At 51.5% G+C, this 17,488-nt stretch overlaps 1 protein-coding gene across 3 annotated transcripts in view; it reads left to right on the top strand.

The window, feature by feature from the left end:
* Positions 1 to 17,488, top strand: part of KLHL29 (kelch like family member 29) — a 320,072-nt gene that overhangs the window by 193,619 nt on the left and 108,965 nt on the right. The window lies entirely within an intron of this gene.

The raw sequence follows: 17,488 nt of genomic DNA, 5'->3' as shown, positions 1-17,488 counted from the left end.
GCTGAGGCAGGAGAATCGCTTGAACCCGGGAGGTGGAGGTTGCAGTGAGCTGAGACCACGCCTTTGCACTCCAGCAACAAGAACGAAACTCTGCCTCAAAAAAATAAAAATAAAAAATAAAAAAACGTTTATTTGAGGTTCAGGGCTCGTTGTGCCATTTTTAAGTGTTGGTGTTCACCTTCCAAGCTCCACCTTTGAAAAACCCTCCCACAAGACATCCACTCATCTAGTGGGTTGCATTCTAATTACCCGGAGGGTAGCTTGTCCTCCAGCCTTCTCCATCCAAGTCCAACCCTCTGGCTGCTCCAGCTTTGTGGCCTAAGATGCCATGCCAGGGTCTAGGAGCAAAGGCAGTGCTCAGGGGCAAAACGGCTCCTGTCAGCCTCATGCCTGTAGTGACTCCCAGCGCCAACAGTTTTCTCATCAGGGCAGGCCACAAAATGAAGAAGAAAAATCTTTTTCGAATGGAAAAATAGGGCTGCTGCTGTATTTTGGTGGTGTGCTTTATGGTTTTCAAACATTTTAATTAGTTTCATTTTTTAATATAAATGCACCCTGATGTTTTGTGCAGGAAGGGCTCCATTCTTAAAATCTCAGAAATAAAGTAGGAAAATGACAGATTGGCTATTAAAGTGTCACATTCAGATGTGTTATTATTATTATTGTTATTTAACATTTCTGAATGCCAACACTGAGCCAGGAGTGGGGGTGGAGAATGGGGGTGCTGAGAAGATCTGGCGACCCCTGTGACTCAGGGTGGTGGTGTCAGGGGTCCCGGGGGCTTGGCAGTTGCTTTCTCAGCCACCTGAGATTGTCCTGCCCCTCCAAGAACTTCACAAGATGCCAGTCATCTGGTTTATAGGCTGAAGAGACAACTGGGTGGCCTAAGCTTTGTCTTCCAACCCTGTTCTTGGCTCACCTGTGAGCTTGCTACAATTTCCCAGTTCCGCTCCCCATCACATCCAGGTAGGGATTTAAGCTGTATTTTAGGGTGGTAAGGTGGGCCATTTCTAAAGGAACCCATCTCTTCTTGAAAACATTCAAATTGATGAGAAAGCAGAATTTTACTTTCAGGCCACTCCCCATGTAGTAGGTTAAATAGTGCCCCACCCCCTGCCAAATACATGTCCACCCAGCATCTCTAAATGTGACCTTGTGTGGAAATCGGGTCTTTGCAGAGGTAACTAAGGTAAGGCTCAAGATGAGGCCATCTAGATTGGGGTGGGCCCTAAATCCAATGACGAATGTCTATATAAGAGAACAGAGGGAGATTTGACAACACAGAGAAGGCCACGTGAAGACGGAGCAGAGAGGAATGATGCCACCACAAAACAAGGAATGCCTGGAGCCACTAGAACTGGAAGAGGCAAAGGACCCTCCCCTGGAGCGTCCAGAGGGGGTATGGCCCTGCTGACAGCTTCACTTCAGACTTCGGACCTCCAGAACGGTGCGAAGGGACCTTTCTGTCCTGTAAACCACCCACTGTGTGGTCGTTTGTTGCTGCAGCCCCAGAAGAATCATACATCCCGTGGACACCCCCTGGAACTGTCTCTTCCTAGCATCTCCTTCAAGAAGGTCCATCTGAGTGGGGCTGGATTTTTGCTGAAGATGCTCTTGATGCTGTGAGTTTAATCCAGGAGCTGCAGGCTGGCCTGCTGACCTCGTCTCTGCTGGGTTGAAATGAAACACCATCACACCTTCTTCCTCAGTGTGGAAAAATGTTTCTACAAGCTTCCTAATGACCACCTGCCTGCTTCCTATAACATATGGACTCCAGTTTGGAAAAGTTTCAAAGGGCAATTAAAGCGAGAAGCTCTAGTACTCCCACATCCCTCTCAGAAGGGAAGGCGCTGGGTGCATCGTTTACGTGCAGTGGTGTCTCCAAGGAGGCGCAGACTTGTGAGTGGGATCAGACGCTCAATGTGGCCTCTATTTAAAAGGAGCCGACATCGGGACTCTTATGTAGCTGGAGTAAGAAAATGGAAACAGACGTGCTGTACTGGTTATTCCCCTTGCAGAAAGCTCTTGATCAGACTCAGAGAGCATCAGGGAAATACTTTAAATCAAAAAACCACATAAGCCAAATAAAAGCTCTAAGCCCCAACCACTCCCCTCTTCTCACAGACTTTAATTCAGAAGAAAATTCTCTTTGCTGCCATCTCTGCTCCTCTTTATCTCACTGTAATTGAAAGGAGAAAAAGTGGGCAGTTTCATGGACTGGGACACTCCTTCCTGTTAAAGTCTGCGCTTTGACTGTGTTATTGCCAGCAGGTCATTTTATAGAATTCCAGGAAGGAACTGCTTCCAGTGATCCACGGTGGGCCTTCTAGAAACAGAAGGCCTCCACAAACCCACACACCTGCCTGGAGGAAACTGTACCCAAATGTCAGCCAAGGCTTATGGGCCTATTTTAGAAGACAAGCGATCCCCAGGCAGGCTCCAGCCGGCCTCCTGGGTCTGCGCCGTGTTTTTCTCCAGCTGCTCCCCTGGGCCTGGGTATGAAATTAGATGGCAGCCCACTGTTTACCCAGCTGTTGCTGGTGCCCAGAGCCCATACCAGGGCAGGCGGCAGTGCTGCTCAAAGGATATTTGTTCTTTAACTGACCAGGGATTGGGGGCAAAGCTGTGTACCCTGCTCCTGGAAACAGGCACCCTCCTCCCAGCCTCGCCCTCTGGGGATTAGAACGGCAGAAACTCTGAGACTAGGGAGGATCCAAATTTGCAAAGTATTGGCTCTGCCCAGCGGTGTTCGTGCTGGTAATTTACGTCTTGGAAGTGATTTAATAACTTGAGTTTAATTTCTTTGGAGAAACATGGCAACAGCCTGAGCTCATCACGTCCCTCCAAGCCTTTGGCGACATTGTAATCCCAAACTGGCAGTGCTGGAGAAAGTGCCTAGACTTACTCTGGGCATAGAGGCTGGGGCAGGGGGCGGTGCCCATGAGGGACAGAGGAAGTCAAGGGGCACAGAACTTGGTCTAGGAAGTTTTATGCAGCCTTTATTTTATTTTATTTTATTTATTATTGTTTCTTGTTTTGAGACAGAGTCTTGCTATGTTGCCCAGGCCGGAGTGCAATGGCACAATTTCGGCTCACTACAACCTCCGCCTCCAGGGTTCAAGTGATTCTCCCCCATCAGCCTCCTAACTGGAATTACAGGTGCATGCCACCATGCCTGGCTAATTTTTGTATTTCTGGTAGAGACGGGGTTTCACCACATTGGCCAGGCTGGTCTCAAACCTAATCTCAGGTGATCCACCCTGCCTCAGCCTCCCAAAGTGCTGGGATTACAGGTATGAGCCACTGCAGCCAGCCTACTCAGCCTTTAAAACAAGGAGATTATGCAGAAGACATAGACAGTAGTACCAGACCCCAAGAGCAGGAAACGGCCATCAGAGCGGGTACACACCCAAGTGGGCTGAATGATCAGGCTCCGTCGGCCTAATCTGCAAGTGACTGCTCCCCAAGAAACCACGCCTGTAAAGGTTAGGGCAGCTCTCCCACGTGCTCGGCAACATGGCAGCTGAAATCAGTATAAGAAAGGAGATGGATTACAGGAGGAGGAATCCGTTACTGAAAGATTCTTGGAGTCTAGCGGCGATAGCTGCAGCTCACTGCTAACTGATTTATGTGACAAGATTATCGATGGTATTAAGCACATTTAGAAGAGAGGATTATACCTACTCCTGGGTCAGTTCTGTGCCACCAGGCCCTGTTCTGGCCAGCGTGTTAACAGATGGACTGCCGGCTGCACGAAGGTGAAGCTAAACATTTGCACAGTCACAAGAAAGAGGGGAGACTCAGATGATGCGTTCATTGCTGGGTGGCTAAGTTCAAATCCAAGGGAAGGATCTGGTTTTGGGTCTCTGCCAAATCCTAGGAAAGCTCTATTTTCACCTCCTCCTTTTCTGCTCCCCAAGCTCCCCACCACCATGCCCACTCCTGCCAGCCTGCCCGGATTTTTGGCTTGGTGAACTCCCTCACCAAGGGGAGGGGACCCGTATGTAACTAGAAGCAGGAGGGCGGTGTCAGAGGCTCTGAGGGGTGACAGGAAGGAAACAGTGCCAAGCCCACCAGCCACCCTCCCAGAAATGAACTTCTAAGCAATAGCAGACTCTGCTCCAGAGAAGGAGAAACACTTTATCCGCTTTACCACCAGGGAGAGTTTAAAATTAGACCAGGCAAAGCTCAGGAGGATATGCCGTTGGGAGCAGTTCTGGTGGCCTTTGGAAGGGTTGGCTGGGATGTGGCTGATGGGCTTTTTTCATTCCCGATGTTTAAGCCTAGCCTGGAGCCAGGACTATGCAGAACAAGAGCACGCAGAAGGCCTCTGGGGAGGCTTAACTATCTAGGGACACCCCTCAGCCCTGTCTAAGAAATTGTTGCAGAACCCTTGAAGTTGTAAGCAGAGCTTAAATGGAGTGTGACCTCCGAAAATGCTACTTAAAAAAACTTGTGGTAAGCTATACATAACATAAAATTTGTCATTTTAAAGTGTACAATTGAGGGGCGTTTCGTACATTCCCAAGGCTGTGGGACCATCACCACTATCTAGTTCCGGAATGTCTTTATCACCCCAACAGGAATCCCCATACCCATTAAGCAGCCTCCCCCCATTCCCTCTATCTAAAAGCATTATTTTATTTTATTATTATTATTTTTTTGAGACGGACTCTTGTTGTCCAGGCTGGAGTGCAATGGCATGGTCTTGGCTCACTGCAACCTCCATGTCCTGGGTTCAAGCGATCCTCCTGCCTCAGCCTCCCAAGTAGCTGGGATTACAGGCACCTGCCACCATGCCCGGCTAATTTTTGTATTTTTTAGTAGAGATGGGGTTTCACCATATTGGCCAGGCTGGTCTTGAACTCCTGACCTCAGGTGATCCGTCTGCCTGGGCCTCCCAAGGTGCTGGGATTACAGGCATGAGCCACCGCGCCCAGCCAGCATTACTTTTTAAAGTAAGGGTCAGGGGATGACCTCAGGAAATGTCCATTTAGCTGATGTGGGGGAGGGAGAAGCCCTTGTGCTTGAGCTGAGCCCCTCTTTGGTGCCCCTCAGCCTCGAGAGGGCTGCTGCCCCTCTCCCTTGGCACATACCACATTGTAGTTAGTTGTCTAAATTCTCTCTCTTTCCCCTACGGGCACTGCCAGTGTCTGATTCCTCTCTGTGACCCCAACTCCTAAAACAGCAGGGAGTACCTCGCAAGCCTCAGTGACATTTGTTGGCCGGAAGGATATAAAAACCAGTCATTCAGGAGCTGATGTGCTCCGTCTTATTGTTGGGGGATGTAACTCTTTGTCCCAGAGTTGTCATACTTTTGATCCCTGCACAGAAAGAAGCAAACCCAGAGTAGGAAGAACAGGCCTTTCATGTTGCTCCTTTTAATTAGACGCCCTGTTAAATTGCAGCAATTTTGCACTGTGGTTCCCTCTCAGCATGTCGAGAAGCTCTGAAGAAGCTCTTAACCAGGAAAGCCAGGAGTTCATTTTATTCTTTTCCTCCTTATTTTCTTCCAAAGGCCAATTTACTTTTTTTTTTTTTTTAGACGTTTTGCTTTTTGCCAGTGCTATTCGTTGATATTTGTGTATATAACAATGCTCCTTTCATAAAGGAGGTGAGTGTGGTGGAGTGGAATCCTCAGGGCCCCTCACTAATCACTTTTGATGGAGTAAGACTTGGAGAATCAATGATTTTGCCTTAGAGTAGGAGGAGATTTGCTGTTCTGAAGCCCTCTTACATGGAAATATAAGCCACCAGGAGAGCCCAGCCTCCCCCCGGGCTACCCAAGTCCCCCCTCCACTGCCTGGCAGGAGCTGGAAAGATCAAAGGGACAGATGACAGTGCTTGGCGCCCATTTGTCACTCCATTGGAGGGAACCAGTTGCAGTGTTAACAGTCAGGCCTGGTCCCATGTTTCATGAATATTTGAGAATGTTTGCTGGCAGAATTCTAACTGCGCTGTGTCCTCCACGGCGTACGTGTCACCCATATTCCAGAGCCTAATCGGAGCTCTGGGGGAAGGAAGCACCACTTCTCCATTAGATTCCTTTATTATCCTAAAACATGCCTGCTAAGCGGTTCCGTGTCTGGGGTCTAAAGCCCATGTGGTCCTTCTCATTCTTGCTCCTCCAAGAATCCTGACACATAGGCAGGGAAAGTGTTTTATTTTTATGGACTAATAATTTAGAGGCTAGGGAAGGAATGGCCTTGTGTGCTGGCCTCGTTGCAACAATTTTTCTCATGTGCTCTCCAGCCTGTTCATCTGTGGCGTTTGTTTCTAAAAAGTCCTCTCACCTGCCCTCTGCTCACACCAACCCCACCTATCTTCTAATCCCATCCACGGCCCTCACCTCCCTCATCCTTCTCTGTAACCTCTGACAATTCTGGATGGTCTGGTCCCTACCATGTACTTTGGGCTTGCCCCTGCCCCTGTGAGTAGCCTGATGACCCTGCATGTGCCCCTGGGGTGTTGGCAGGGCCTGCTCCTCCTCCTGGCCTCCTTGCCACCCAGCCCTTGAAGCTGAACATGGAGTGGGCCCCAGGAGAGAGGCTGAGTTGGTATGGCCAAGACTCTCCCTTGGCCCAGTGGGAAGGTGCACCTGCCCACTTGGGAGCAGGCCTCAGCACCCCTCACCAGTTTCAGGTCACCTCCTCTCAACAGCAGCTAAGCCAGAGCTCTAAGGGCTGCTCCCCACCCACCCTCAGCCTCCCAGGCCTCCCCTTACCCACCTGGGCCCTGGAGACGCATGCTTCAGCCACAGGCGAGTCTGTTTCCCTTCCACAGGGTTTTCTTCACACCATGGCAGTGGTACCTCTGGGCTTCTCTCCCTGGCCCCTGCCCCAAGGAGCCCAGATCCAGTGTGGTGCTTCCTAGACTGTGGTCTGAGGCCTCCTGCTTGTAGAACAGGCAGATTCCCAGACATCGCCTCTCCCCCAACCAAAGTTTATTGATTCTGAGTCTCTAGGGCTATGGCCTAGATTTGCATTTTTAACAATCTCCCTTGGGACTTTTTATGCACTGAGATTTCAGCCCAGGGTTGTTCTAGGCTGTACTGGCAGGTGGACTGGAGGCCACGGAGAAGACGCAGAGTGAAATTGTGCTGGGCCTGGCTTGGAGCACCCGCCAGCCCCCAGAGGACACATCTGACCTGGAGCTCTCCAGTTAAGCCTGCCGAGAGAGAGGCGCCAGGAGGCAATCTCCACACTCTCAGACACCAGCTGTACCCAAAGATTGATGGTTTCAGACACCGGGCCTCCTGGCCGCATCCTCACTGCCTCACTCACTTGTCACACCATAGCCCTTGGTTTATGTGTTTGTCTCGTGGTTACACGTGTGTTCCTTGAGGCCCAGGATGCGTCTTATTCATTCTTCTCTCCACCCGCCCACTGGGGTTTGATATGTTGAAGTTGCTCAATAAATGTCTGTTGAATTTAATATAATCAAATGGCTGAATTGAGGCAGAAATGAGCCAGGAGGCGTTTGTGCCCCATCCCTGGGCTTGTGCCTTGTCTGCAGGAATGGAGAAAGGCCTGGCCTGCCTACACCTCCCCTGGTGAAGGAAATATTGATTTTGCTGTTTGTTTTGCAAGGAAGCTGTCCCCACTGGGACAGCCAGATCCAGAGCACATGAAATGGAAACTCCGAAGAAGGCAGGGCTCTTGCAGCTGGTCTATTAATAGGGCGGCCTGGGTGTGTCCAGGCAGAGGCAGCCTTGGGCCTGTGGGGCACCCTTGGAGCTGTGGCCTTGGGGACCAGGGTTATCCTGGAATTCTGCCACCCACTTACCTCAGTTTAGCTCCACTCCGCACTGCTGTGGAGATGTGAAATGTGGCAAAGTCATTTGCAGGTTGCCTTTTCAGTGGGAGCCAAGTTGAGCAGCCTTGGCCCCAGGACCCCAGAGAAGATCTCCTGCCACCCCTGTTGGCTGGAACAGAAGGGTCAGCAGACAGAAAGCCCATTTGGGACCTGCAGAGAAGTAGGCTTTTCCTCTCTGCCTCAGAGGAAACTTTGAGTTGAGCAAACAGTCCACCTCAGCAGCCATCTGGATGTTACATGGTCCAGAAGCTAAATCCAGCACTCTGGTTACTCAGAACAATTATCTGAGGAGCCTTCCCAAAATTTGGAACTCAGTGACCTTTAAAGGGGGTGCTAGATCTGTAAGCACAGGGTAGGTGAGGCTGCCATGTACAGCTGTACAAGCTGTGCACTGAACAACTGTCAACATCTATTCTGGGTCCTGCCATATTGTGATAAGTTGCAAAGGCACACAGCTGGCATCCTGGGAGAGTCCAGCCAGCCCTTCCAAAGGGAGGCTGCCTAAAGACTAGGAAATGGAGTAGCCAACTGAGCTGGAAGGCCCAGTGTTCAGACCCCTCACTTTAGACAAAAGCAGAGGGCTAGAGAGGGAAGAGAGATGTTCAAGGTCACACAGCATCTATGGAAGAGCCAACTGCAAGGCTGGGCTTCCTGGCCCCAAGCCCGCTCCTGCCTCTTGCCGCCTTTTCTATTGTATTGCTCTGATACTCTCCCTGCCCTGGGACCAGGAAGGGATGCAGCTTTGAAGGAAGCACACATTCTGGAGTTGTTTTTTTTTTTTTTTTTTTTTTGCCTCTGCCCAAGCGGTGTTCTAGCTTCTGGTTTTTCTCGAAGGCCCTTGGTCCGGCAGGTCCTTCTCCCTACTGTTTGTTCCGGCTCGGGCCCATATGTTTTGTCCATTTCACGCTCCACCTCCTGCTCTCCCCAGATTGTTTCTTGTAGGTTTTATTTTTGCATCTGCCCCTGCCAAAGTGTGTGGGTTGGCGTTGAAGACCTGAACACTCTGGGAGCCTTTGGAGCAAGTATGGATTTATTCCGTTCAGGCCGCGGACGCCCTGCCCAGGCCCTGGTTCCGCTCCAGACCTGTGCAAGGTCCCGGGCATGGCCCAGTGCGTGCTAAAATCCCCGCCACACAGAGGCTGCGGAACCGTCCCCGAACTTCAGGGGCAGCTTCTGAAGTCCAGGCCACCTAGAGCCAGGGTCCCCAGCACCCCTTCTGGAACCCAATCCCTTCCACGGCCCAGGCCCCAAGCAAGGCTGGGAGAGTGCACTGTGAGTCAGCAGCAGACCAAGTGGTCTTTATTCAGCGGTGATGACAGCCAGAGGCCCGCATTCATTCATTCATTCACTATGTACGTAAGTGTTTATTTAGGATCTATTGTGTGCCTGTGCTGAAGTGAGAGTCCCTGATTGCCACGAACATCCCTGCCGCTGGGAGCTCACATGCTAATGGGTGAAAACAGATGACAAAATAAGTTGGAAATCTCAGATGGGCTAATGACCCCCCGAGGAATAAAGCAGGAAAAGAAGTCCCAGAGTGCCAGTTTGGAAGGTGGGGAGCGCTGCGACTTTAAACGGCACACTTAGGGGACTGTGAGCAAAGACCTGGCAAGGTGAGGGGCAGCCACCTGGGTATCTGGACAAGCATGTTGAGGCCAGGGGTGAAAAGGAGCAACGGCCCTGAGGGAGGGGTGAGGAACAGACAGGAGTCCGGTGCCCTTGGGGCAATTTAGCTGTATCCCTCTGGCTGCCTTGCAGACTGAACGGACAAGGAATGAGCCAGGACACAGTCTGCAGGCTCGTGTGTCCTGTCCCATCCCAGGCCAGCCCTGTCTGTGCTCCCGAGCCACACGACAGCAGCTTCCTGGGCAGAGCCTTGGGCGTCCACAGCACTTCAGACTCACTTCTTCCCCCACATGACTCTTCACATCTCAGCCTCCCCCTGGGTTTCCTGATGTGGATCCCCCAATCCAACCCCCATGTTCCCACCCGTGTGTCCCTGACTCCTCCTGCACCTTACCCCCCACAGCCAGTGACTACTCTAGGTTCGTCCATTCTGTTGTTAAACCTCTCCACCGTCGATCCCGTCACTGTATCTGCTCAGCCACCGTGCTGGCCAAGGTCCTCGCCCAGTCTCCCCTGGACTGCTGTAAAGCCTCCCATGGGTCTCCCAGCATTCCATCCTGCCCCTCCAGCCTGCCCTCTCCACCCTCCAGAGACCCCCGTCCACAATCAAGATAGAACTCGCCTTTCTCATGAGGTTCCAGCCTCATCTGCTGCCCACCCACCCGCCCCTCAGGGCTGCCCCCTGGGAGTGGCGCACATTCTCATGCTGCTTGTTTCAGCCTCTGCCCTCACTCCTTCCTCTTTCTTCATCTCCAGAAACCTGGTCCTAACCATCTCTTCCCTGAAGTTTTTCTTGCCAAGCCCATTTAGCCTTGGAGCAGCTCCCCTTGGGACTGCCAAACAAGCATCTGCCATGACTGGGGAGCACGGAAGGTTTTCAGCAAACGTTTGTTGAATGAGTGAATGATGGGCTTTTCCTAAGCACCTACTGGAAGCATGCTGCACCCACTCACTGCTGTGGAAAGAAAGAAATTAGAGACCCTCTGGAGAGGGGCCCATCCTCATCAGTGGATGGTGGCCCCAGCTGGCCTGCGGAGCAGTGGCATTCACAAAGGGAGCCAGCCAAGGGCGCAGGAGCACGTCAGAAGCACATCAGGCGGCATGACCCCGGCTCCAGGGCCCCATTAGTCCTGGGGGTGCCGATTCCTATCCTGAGCCCCTGGTTGCCCAACCAAAGCTCCAGGCCACTCTGACCCTAAGACCCAGGAGTCCTGGAAGCTGAGCGCCGCTGTCTCTGAGCTCTGCTTCCTGGAGCTGTCATTTGTGTCCTGGGGCAGCTGCTCAGGAATATACTGATCTGGGGGAACCGAGCAGGGACCTAGCAGTTGAGCTGCCCAGAGAGAGGCCCAGGGTCCACGTGGCCGCAGGCCAGGGGCCTCTCCAGGAGCACAGAGATGTGTGCAGGCCCTGCCAGGCCGGCTGCAGCCTGGGTTTCCTCTGAAGTCAGCCCTGCTTTGGGGTCACATGGAATTTGTAGTGGGAAGGAAGAATCCATCCTCTTTCCATAGTAGACATGACAGGGTCGTGGCTTATCTGCCCAAAAGAGAGGGAAGAACTGAGAGCTTGTAACAGACCGTCTCCTGGCCCCTAAAGGGGAATGGGAGTCCCCATGACCTTCTGCAGGTAAGCTGGTGTCCCCTCCCTGCAGGCACGTTGGTCCAGGAACTTTACGCTTGACCCGAAAGTCTTTCTTGGGAGATTTTCACCATTTGGTTATGCAGGTCTTTAAGACTTCCCAGCTACCCCACTGGTCTCAGGGCTTCGTTGTTCTCTACTCAAGCCCTGTGGTTTGTGTCCACCATGGAGTCATGCGGAAATTAGCAAGCAGGAGCGGGTGGGGATGTCGACGCCCTAGATGAGTTGGAGTAGAGTAGAGTTGTCCTTTGGAAAGGTGGCTGCCCCTGCTCCGGGGAGTCCTTGGGCTGGAAGTTGTCAAGCAGGCTGGAGAAACAACATCTTCGTCACCAGGGTGCCTCCTCTGGTGGCTTGTTGACTGTCCAGGACTTCCAGTGTGATCCTGAGGCTCAGAAATGAAGAAAATCAGTCACTGATCCCAATGTTTTCTTTACTAACCCTGTGGATACTTGGGAGCATTCAGACACTGGAGGGTGTGGGTTGGATTTTTCCCATTCTTTCCTGTGTGGAAGAGTGGAGGTGGTCATACAAGAAGGGTGAAAACAGGGCCTGTATGAATAGATGCACAGCCCTTCTACTCTTCCCCAAGCCCAGTCTCCAGGCCCGTGTATTCATCTATTCAGTGCATCTGTTTGGTGCTGGTACTTCTGGGTCCTCTTGGACAGCAGAATGTGTGGGGGTCCCCCTTTCCTGTGGGGTGGTTCCTCTCACCACTCCTTTGGGGCAGTGGTGAGGGGGAGAAGTGATGGAAGGACATCAGACCCCTCGGGGAACGTAGGGTCAGGACCAAGGTGGTCCAGGGAGCCTGCTCCCATCTACTGTGCCTTGACCCCTAAAACTCAGCTGTGAAATGCAGCGTCTGCACCTCGGAAAGGCCTCCCAGGGGCTGCTCTTACAGTTTCAGTATGTCAGCCTGCACAACTCCAAGGCAGTGAATTCTAAGGGAGGACCCTCATTTTATACATAAGAGGTGGGAGGATCAGGGCATCTTGTTGCCAGGCATGTCGCTTACGTGCTCCTTGTCCACAGACTTTTCCTTCAGAGCCCCTCCCTCCCTGATTACACAGAGCACTGGCCTGGGAGAAGGGTCTGATCATTTCCCTACCACATCTTCTCTGTGAGCCCTTGTGCCTCAGTGCTACCTGTCAAACAGGAATAACCGTGTCTTCCTCGTCCACTTCACAAGGTAGTAATGAGACTGAAATTAAAGGCTGGGTGTGGCAGCCCTTGGAGGAAGGGATTTAATGAAAAGGGTGTCTAGGAGTTGATTATACAGCAGAGGTGGGAAGGTTCTGGTTTCTCTGCCTGGCGCATTACCCTGTGGTTTGCCAGACTGGCCTTATTTGGGAGTGCTCCGGGGAGCCGCCGGCTTCATGGAACATGCAGCGATTTCATGGTAAAGTCGGGCACTCGGAGGTGGAGGTGTCACCATCTGGAACCAATTCGCATTTTCCTGAAGTCTGAGGCCGCCCGCAGACTTCCTGCCCAGCTCCTCCGGGCCCTGGAATGGCTCCCACCTGGACCCAAGACCAGGGACATTTCGTTCCTCCTGGATTGGTCAAATCCCAGACACTCAAGAGCTCACCCCCAGCCAACACCAGTGCCCTTACTCGCTGACTTCTTTTCACCGTGTTTCTGTAAACACATTAAAAATGGCCTTGCTGCGTTTCAATTCTCCGCCTCTCCTGCCGTTTTCTCTGTCTCCTGATTTCAGCCTCCAGGATTGAAATTCTTTCTCCTGGTCTCCATGAGGAATTGGTGAAACAGAAAAAGCAGGAAATTAATGTCCCAGCCTCCAGGCTCCACGCAGCATTAGATGGAATTAAAGTAGAATAATGAGTCAATGCACACACAACTCTGTTGTTCTTTGATTTTTCCTTTCAAAATTCATGTAGTGAACGCTGCTCCCATTCTACATCATCTTGGGCTGAGAGACGCACTAGTGTCCTGAATGAATTTACATACCAAATGGGTTTTAATTTTATATTTTTGCTTAAGGTCAGGACATTTATTTATTATCATTATTTATTACTGAAGCACGAGTGGTTTTAATTATTTTAGTGTTCCTCCTACAAAGCAGGATAGCTGCTAGCTACGGACCATTTTCCGTTTCCGCTCACATAAATAATATAGTTTTTAATTTCATGAAGATTTAGTATTCGTCTGCTTTGTGAATTAAAGTCATCGTTTACCACAACAGAGATGGAGTGTTTGGAATATCCGGGTGGACTTCTCTGTCAGTTTCTGAAGGATCACTTTTCCTAACTTTGATTTCCTGATGCAGGTGCCCAGAAAGAGGCACCCACAGAGGGCCTGGGAAGGGAAGAGGCTGTGGGATGTGGACAGGAGAGGGGAAGGAACCCTTCTTTCCTGCAACGTCATTTGCCTTTCCATGTATTATCCTATCCCATTTCTCCCACAAAACCCTACCGAAGCCAGCATTTTTGTCTCTATTTTACAGATAAGGAAACTGAGGTCCCAGCATGTTAACTAACTTGCCCAAGGTCACTCAAATCCAAGTGACAGGTTCAAATGCTGATACTCCTGACCCAAGGCATAGCCCTTTGTTCTCCTACCTGCCCTCTCTGTGCCAAGGCTTGGGAAGGTGAGCAGGTGTCTCTACATAGGCCTGGATCTGGACGCTGGCAGAGATGCAGTCAGCGGTAGAAGGATGAGAGATGGATGCAGAGAAGGAGTGGGCAGGAAGGGTGGCAGGCAGCGGGCACTGCCAGGCTGTGGTGTGACTGTGTGGATGCAAGTAGAGGGGAGCAGTGTCCTGGTCACTTGGGGGGCAGAGGACGTGACCTCCTAGGAGGTGGTGTCCCCAACACACAGCCAGGGGACTCCGTCTGGACACCCTGGAGCCACCAAATCTTGCAGACTCCCCTCTGCAGGTCCTTCTCCATCCCTTCCCACGCTGTCTGTCCACCAGGATCCCAGCTGTCCCAGGGTGGCTGTCAGGCCAGTGAATTGTGAGCTCCCCAGCGCAAGGAGCCTGCCCCTTCCGGACACTGTGACTCTATGTCTGTAAATCACTCTCCTGCATCCCCATCCCATCCCCAGCTATCCCTGGGGCGGCTTCTTCCTCAGAAGTATTCCAGAAGGTTTTCACACTCCCCGTGGTTTGTCAGGAGGACACCGTTTTGTGGCATTGGGTCCACGTTTGCTGCCAGCATAGCCTCTGGAATGCACAGGCTGCTTGGGGTTGCCATGGAGAAGCTGGGTCCGTTGGTGGTTTGAACTGAGCCGCATACAACAGAGCCCCTCGGCAGCCAGCCGGACGGGCAGGCCTGGGGCGGGGCGGGGCAGCAGCCTCGCACCCTGCTGCCATCTGCTTTGACCCTGCCAAGCAGCTGCAGCCCTATCCCTTAGGGTTGTTGGCAGATTAAAAACGTAATGGATTTAAATCATGCCCACCTCATTTTGCAAGGGTTTTCTTAAGTTCTCCTCCAGGCTCCAGCTACCAATCTGCCCCTATGAGTCTCTGTCTCCAAGCAGAGGTCTTGGTGTCCTGGTGGCTGCATCCCAGGGGAGAGGAAGGAACCCGTTTCATAAGCGCACTCACGTTGGAGCAGAACAGAGTCGCTAGGAGGCTCGCTGTGATTTATCAGGGGCCATGTCACACTGTCCTTGCGCACAACGTGGCTTAAGTCTAAACAGAAAATAGACCTCACGCTGAGTCATCCTTCTCCATAATGGAAAATGAGATTGTGCTGGCGGGAACACATCGTGTCTGGGGACGCACACTGCCGTCGTGGGAATGTGCCTCTTTAGCACGCCTTTAATCCCTCTCCTGCGAGCATCTCCCTCTAAACGAGGGTGATAGGAAGACTCTGACGCTGGGGCAGAGCCATCTCTTACACACAACGGCGAAATTATTTTCTTCATCTCAGAAACAGGCTCCCCCAGGAGGACATAAATAAGAGATTCCTGGTACATACTTTACCCATTTTTCAGATTTTCTTCCTTCTTACTCATGAAACTAATGTAAGTGCTACTTCTGGAGTGGTCCCAGCCAGATAGGTGCCTAGGGATACAGGAAAGCTCAGGGCTGCGTTTAGAATCAAATAGAGCCAATGGTGAAGTCTCTTCCCACTGAACAGAGAAGCAAAATACTTTTCAGAGCTGGATCGCTTGCTGCTTTATATAGAGAGCTCTGCTTTTGGGGGACAAGCTCTCTCTGAAACCCAGACCCACATATTTTTAGTCTTCAGGGAAGGCTGTCTTTTAAAAAGGTGCAATTAGGCAGGCATTTGCTTATCATTTTTCCAATATAATAGGTGGAGAGATTGAGGTCACATCTCTGGGAAGAGTCTGATGAGGGCATTGTTTCCTCTGGGCCAGGTTGCAGACTTGCTGCGTGTCTGTTCACCTCTCTCTCTCTCTCTGTCTCTCTCTCTCTCTCTCTCTCTCTCTCTCTCTCTCTCTCTCTCTCTCTCTCTATATATATATATATATATATATATATATATATATGATTTCCAAGACAGAGTCTCGCTGTGTCACCCAGGCTGGAGTGCAGTGGCGCGATCTTGGCTCACTGCAACCTCTGCCTCCCAGGTTCAAGCAATTCTCCTGCCTCAGCCTCCCAAGTAGCTGGGATTATAGGCATGTGCCACTATGCTTAGCTAACTTTTGTGTTTTTTGTAGAGATGGGGTTTCACAGTGTCGGCCAGACTGGTCTTGAACTCCTGGCCTCAAGTGATCTGCCAACCTTGGCCTCGCAAAGTGATGGGATTACAGGCGTGAGCCACTGCGCCCAGCCCTGTTCACTCATCTCTAAAATGAGGCTCTGTGAGGTTCCTTCCAGCCCTGACATGCTGTCAGTCTAGGGAAGGACATGGGGAGCTCTTGTAGGTTCTTCTGCAGAGAAGATGCGTCTTCCTGGTCCCCATCCCCGACCTGTGGTCTTTCCACAACCCTGCCCATTCATGGCCTCTGGGCTGGTCCCCCTCACTCCTCCATCTCAGTGGGAGAGATGCACAGGATGCCTCTGGAGCTGGTGCCAGGAGTAAGGCCTCTTTCCATCCGGGAGCACTTGGTTCTGCAGGGCTTGGAGGCATCTGAAAGTCAGTGAGAGATGAGGCTGGATCGCTCTGAAGTTCAAGGGTTTGGAAACGGTGTCCTGGGTACAAATAATAACCAGCCTGAGTACCTAAGAGGTTGGTAATAAGAGGCACAGTAATAATGCCTGGCATTTATTAAATCTTTACTACCTGCCAGGCATGAGTAAGTGCCTTGCACACATTTTGCATCAAATCCTGTAGGGCAGGTATTATCATCCCTATTTTAAGATGAAAAAACTGAGGGTTAGGGAAGTTCATTTACCAAGATCATTTGCAAAGTAAGCGACCTTGCAGGATGTTGAAGTCAGGTCCATCTGACTTCAGGACAGAGTGGAAGAGTTTAACATCCTTGTGTTTGCCTCAAGCAAAAAGGAAAATTCAGATGATGTTCATTGTACTGCATGTGCGCACACTCACATATACACTGTGCACAAGCACACACACGCCTGCCCTGGCTGTTCCCTGCCAGTCACGTTCCCTAGTGCACAGTGCCTGCTACAGCCATGGACAGCTGTGCGGAAGTCATCACTACATAGTCACAAAAAGAGTTGATCACCTCTCTCCAAGGACTGATCGCAAATTCACAAGCACAGTGGGGTCTGCCGCAGAGAAGACTTCCAGGCTGCTCATCCAGAGCACCTGTCTGCAGCCCCATGATGGCCCAGGGGAGGGCGTTAGCAGAGTCCAAGGCTCCCTGTGTTTTGCTTATGACTGGGAGTGTTCATCATGCGTGACCCCTGGGCTGTCTTTCTTCCAATAATGGGATGCAGCCTGATAACGCCAAGCGGCCAGCATTGAGATTAGGCAAGGCCAGGCGCAGTGGCTCAAGCCTGTAATCCCAGCACTTTGGGAGGCCGAGACGGGCGGATCACAAGGTCAAGAGATCGAGACCATCCTGGCTAACACAGTGAAACCCCGTCTCTACTAAAAATGCAAAAAAAAACTAGCCGGGCGAGGTGGCGGGCGCCTGTAGTCCCAGCTACTCGGGAGGCTGAGGCAGGAGAATGGCGTGAACCCGGGAGGCGGAGCTTGCAGTGAGCTGAGATCCAGCCACTGCACTCCAGCCCGGGCGACAGACCAAGACTCCGTCTCAAAAAAAAAAAAAAGAGATTAGGCTTGAGGGTCTAGAACTGCAGTGTCTGTGTCCCCCAAATCATAGGGGTGGACCTCTTCAGGCCCAGAAGGCTGGGGGTAGAGCAGTGTGGGCAAGGGAAAGCCAGGCTTGGCCCGGAGCCCCATGGAGCTGCCATCCCCCAGCCCAGCTTGCATGAAAGAAGGGTCATGGGAAACTCCAGGATTCCTATCCCAGGCATTCTTTCCTATTTAAGGAGTATTTTTTACTTAAG

This window comes from Rhinopithecus roxellana, chromosome 17 (genome assembly GCF_007565055.1).
Source record: "Rhinopithecus roxellana isolate Shanxi Qingling chromosome 17, ASM756505v1, whole genome shotgun sequence".
Lineage (NCBI taxonomy): Eukaryota > Metazoa > Chordata > Mammalia > Primates > Cercopithecidae > Rhinopithecus > Rhinopithecus roxellana.
This window is presented reverse-complemented; position numbering and strand designations above follow the sequence as displayed.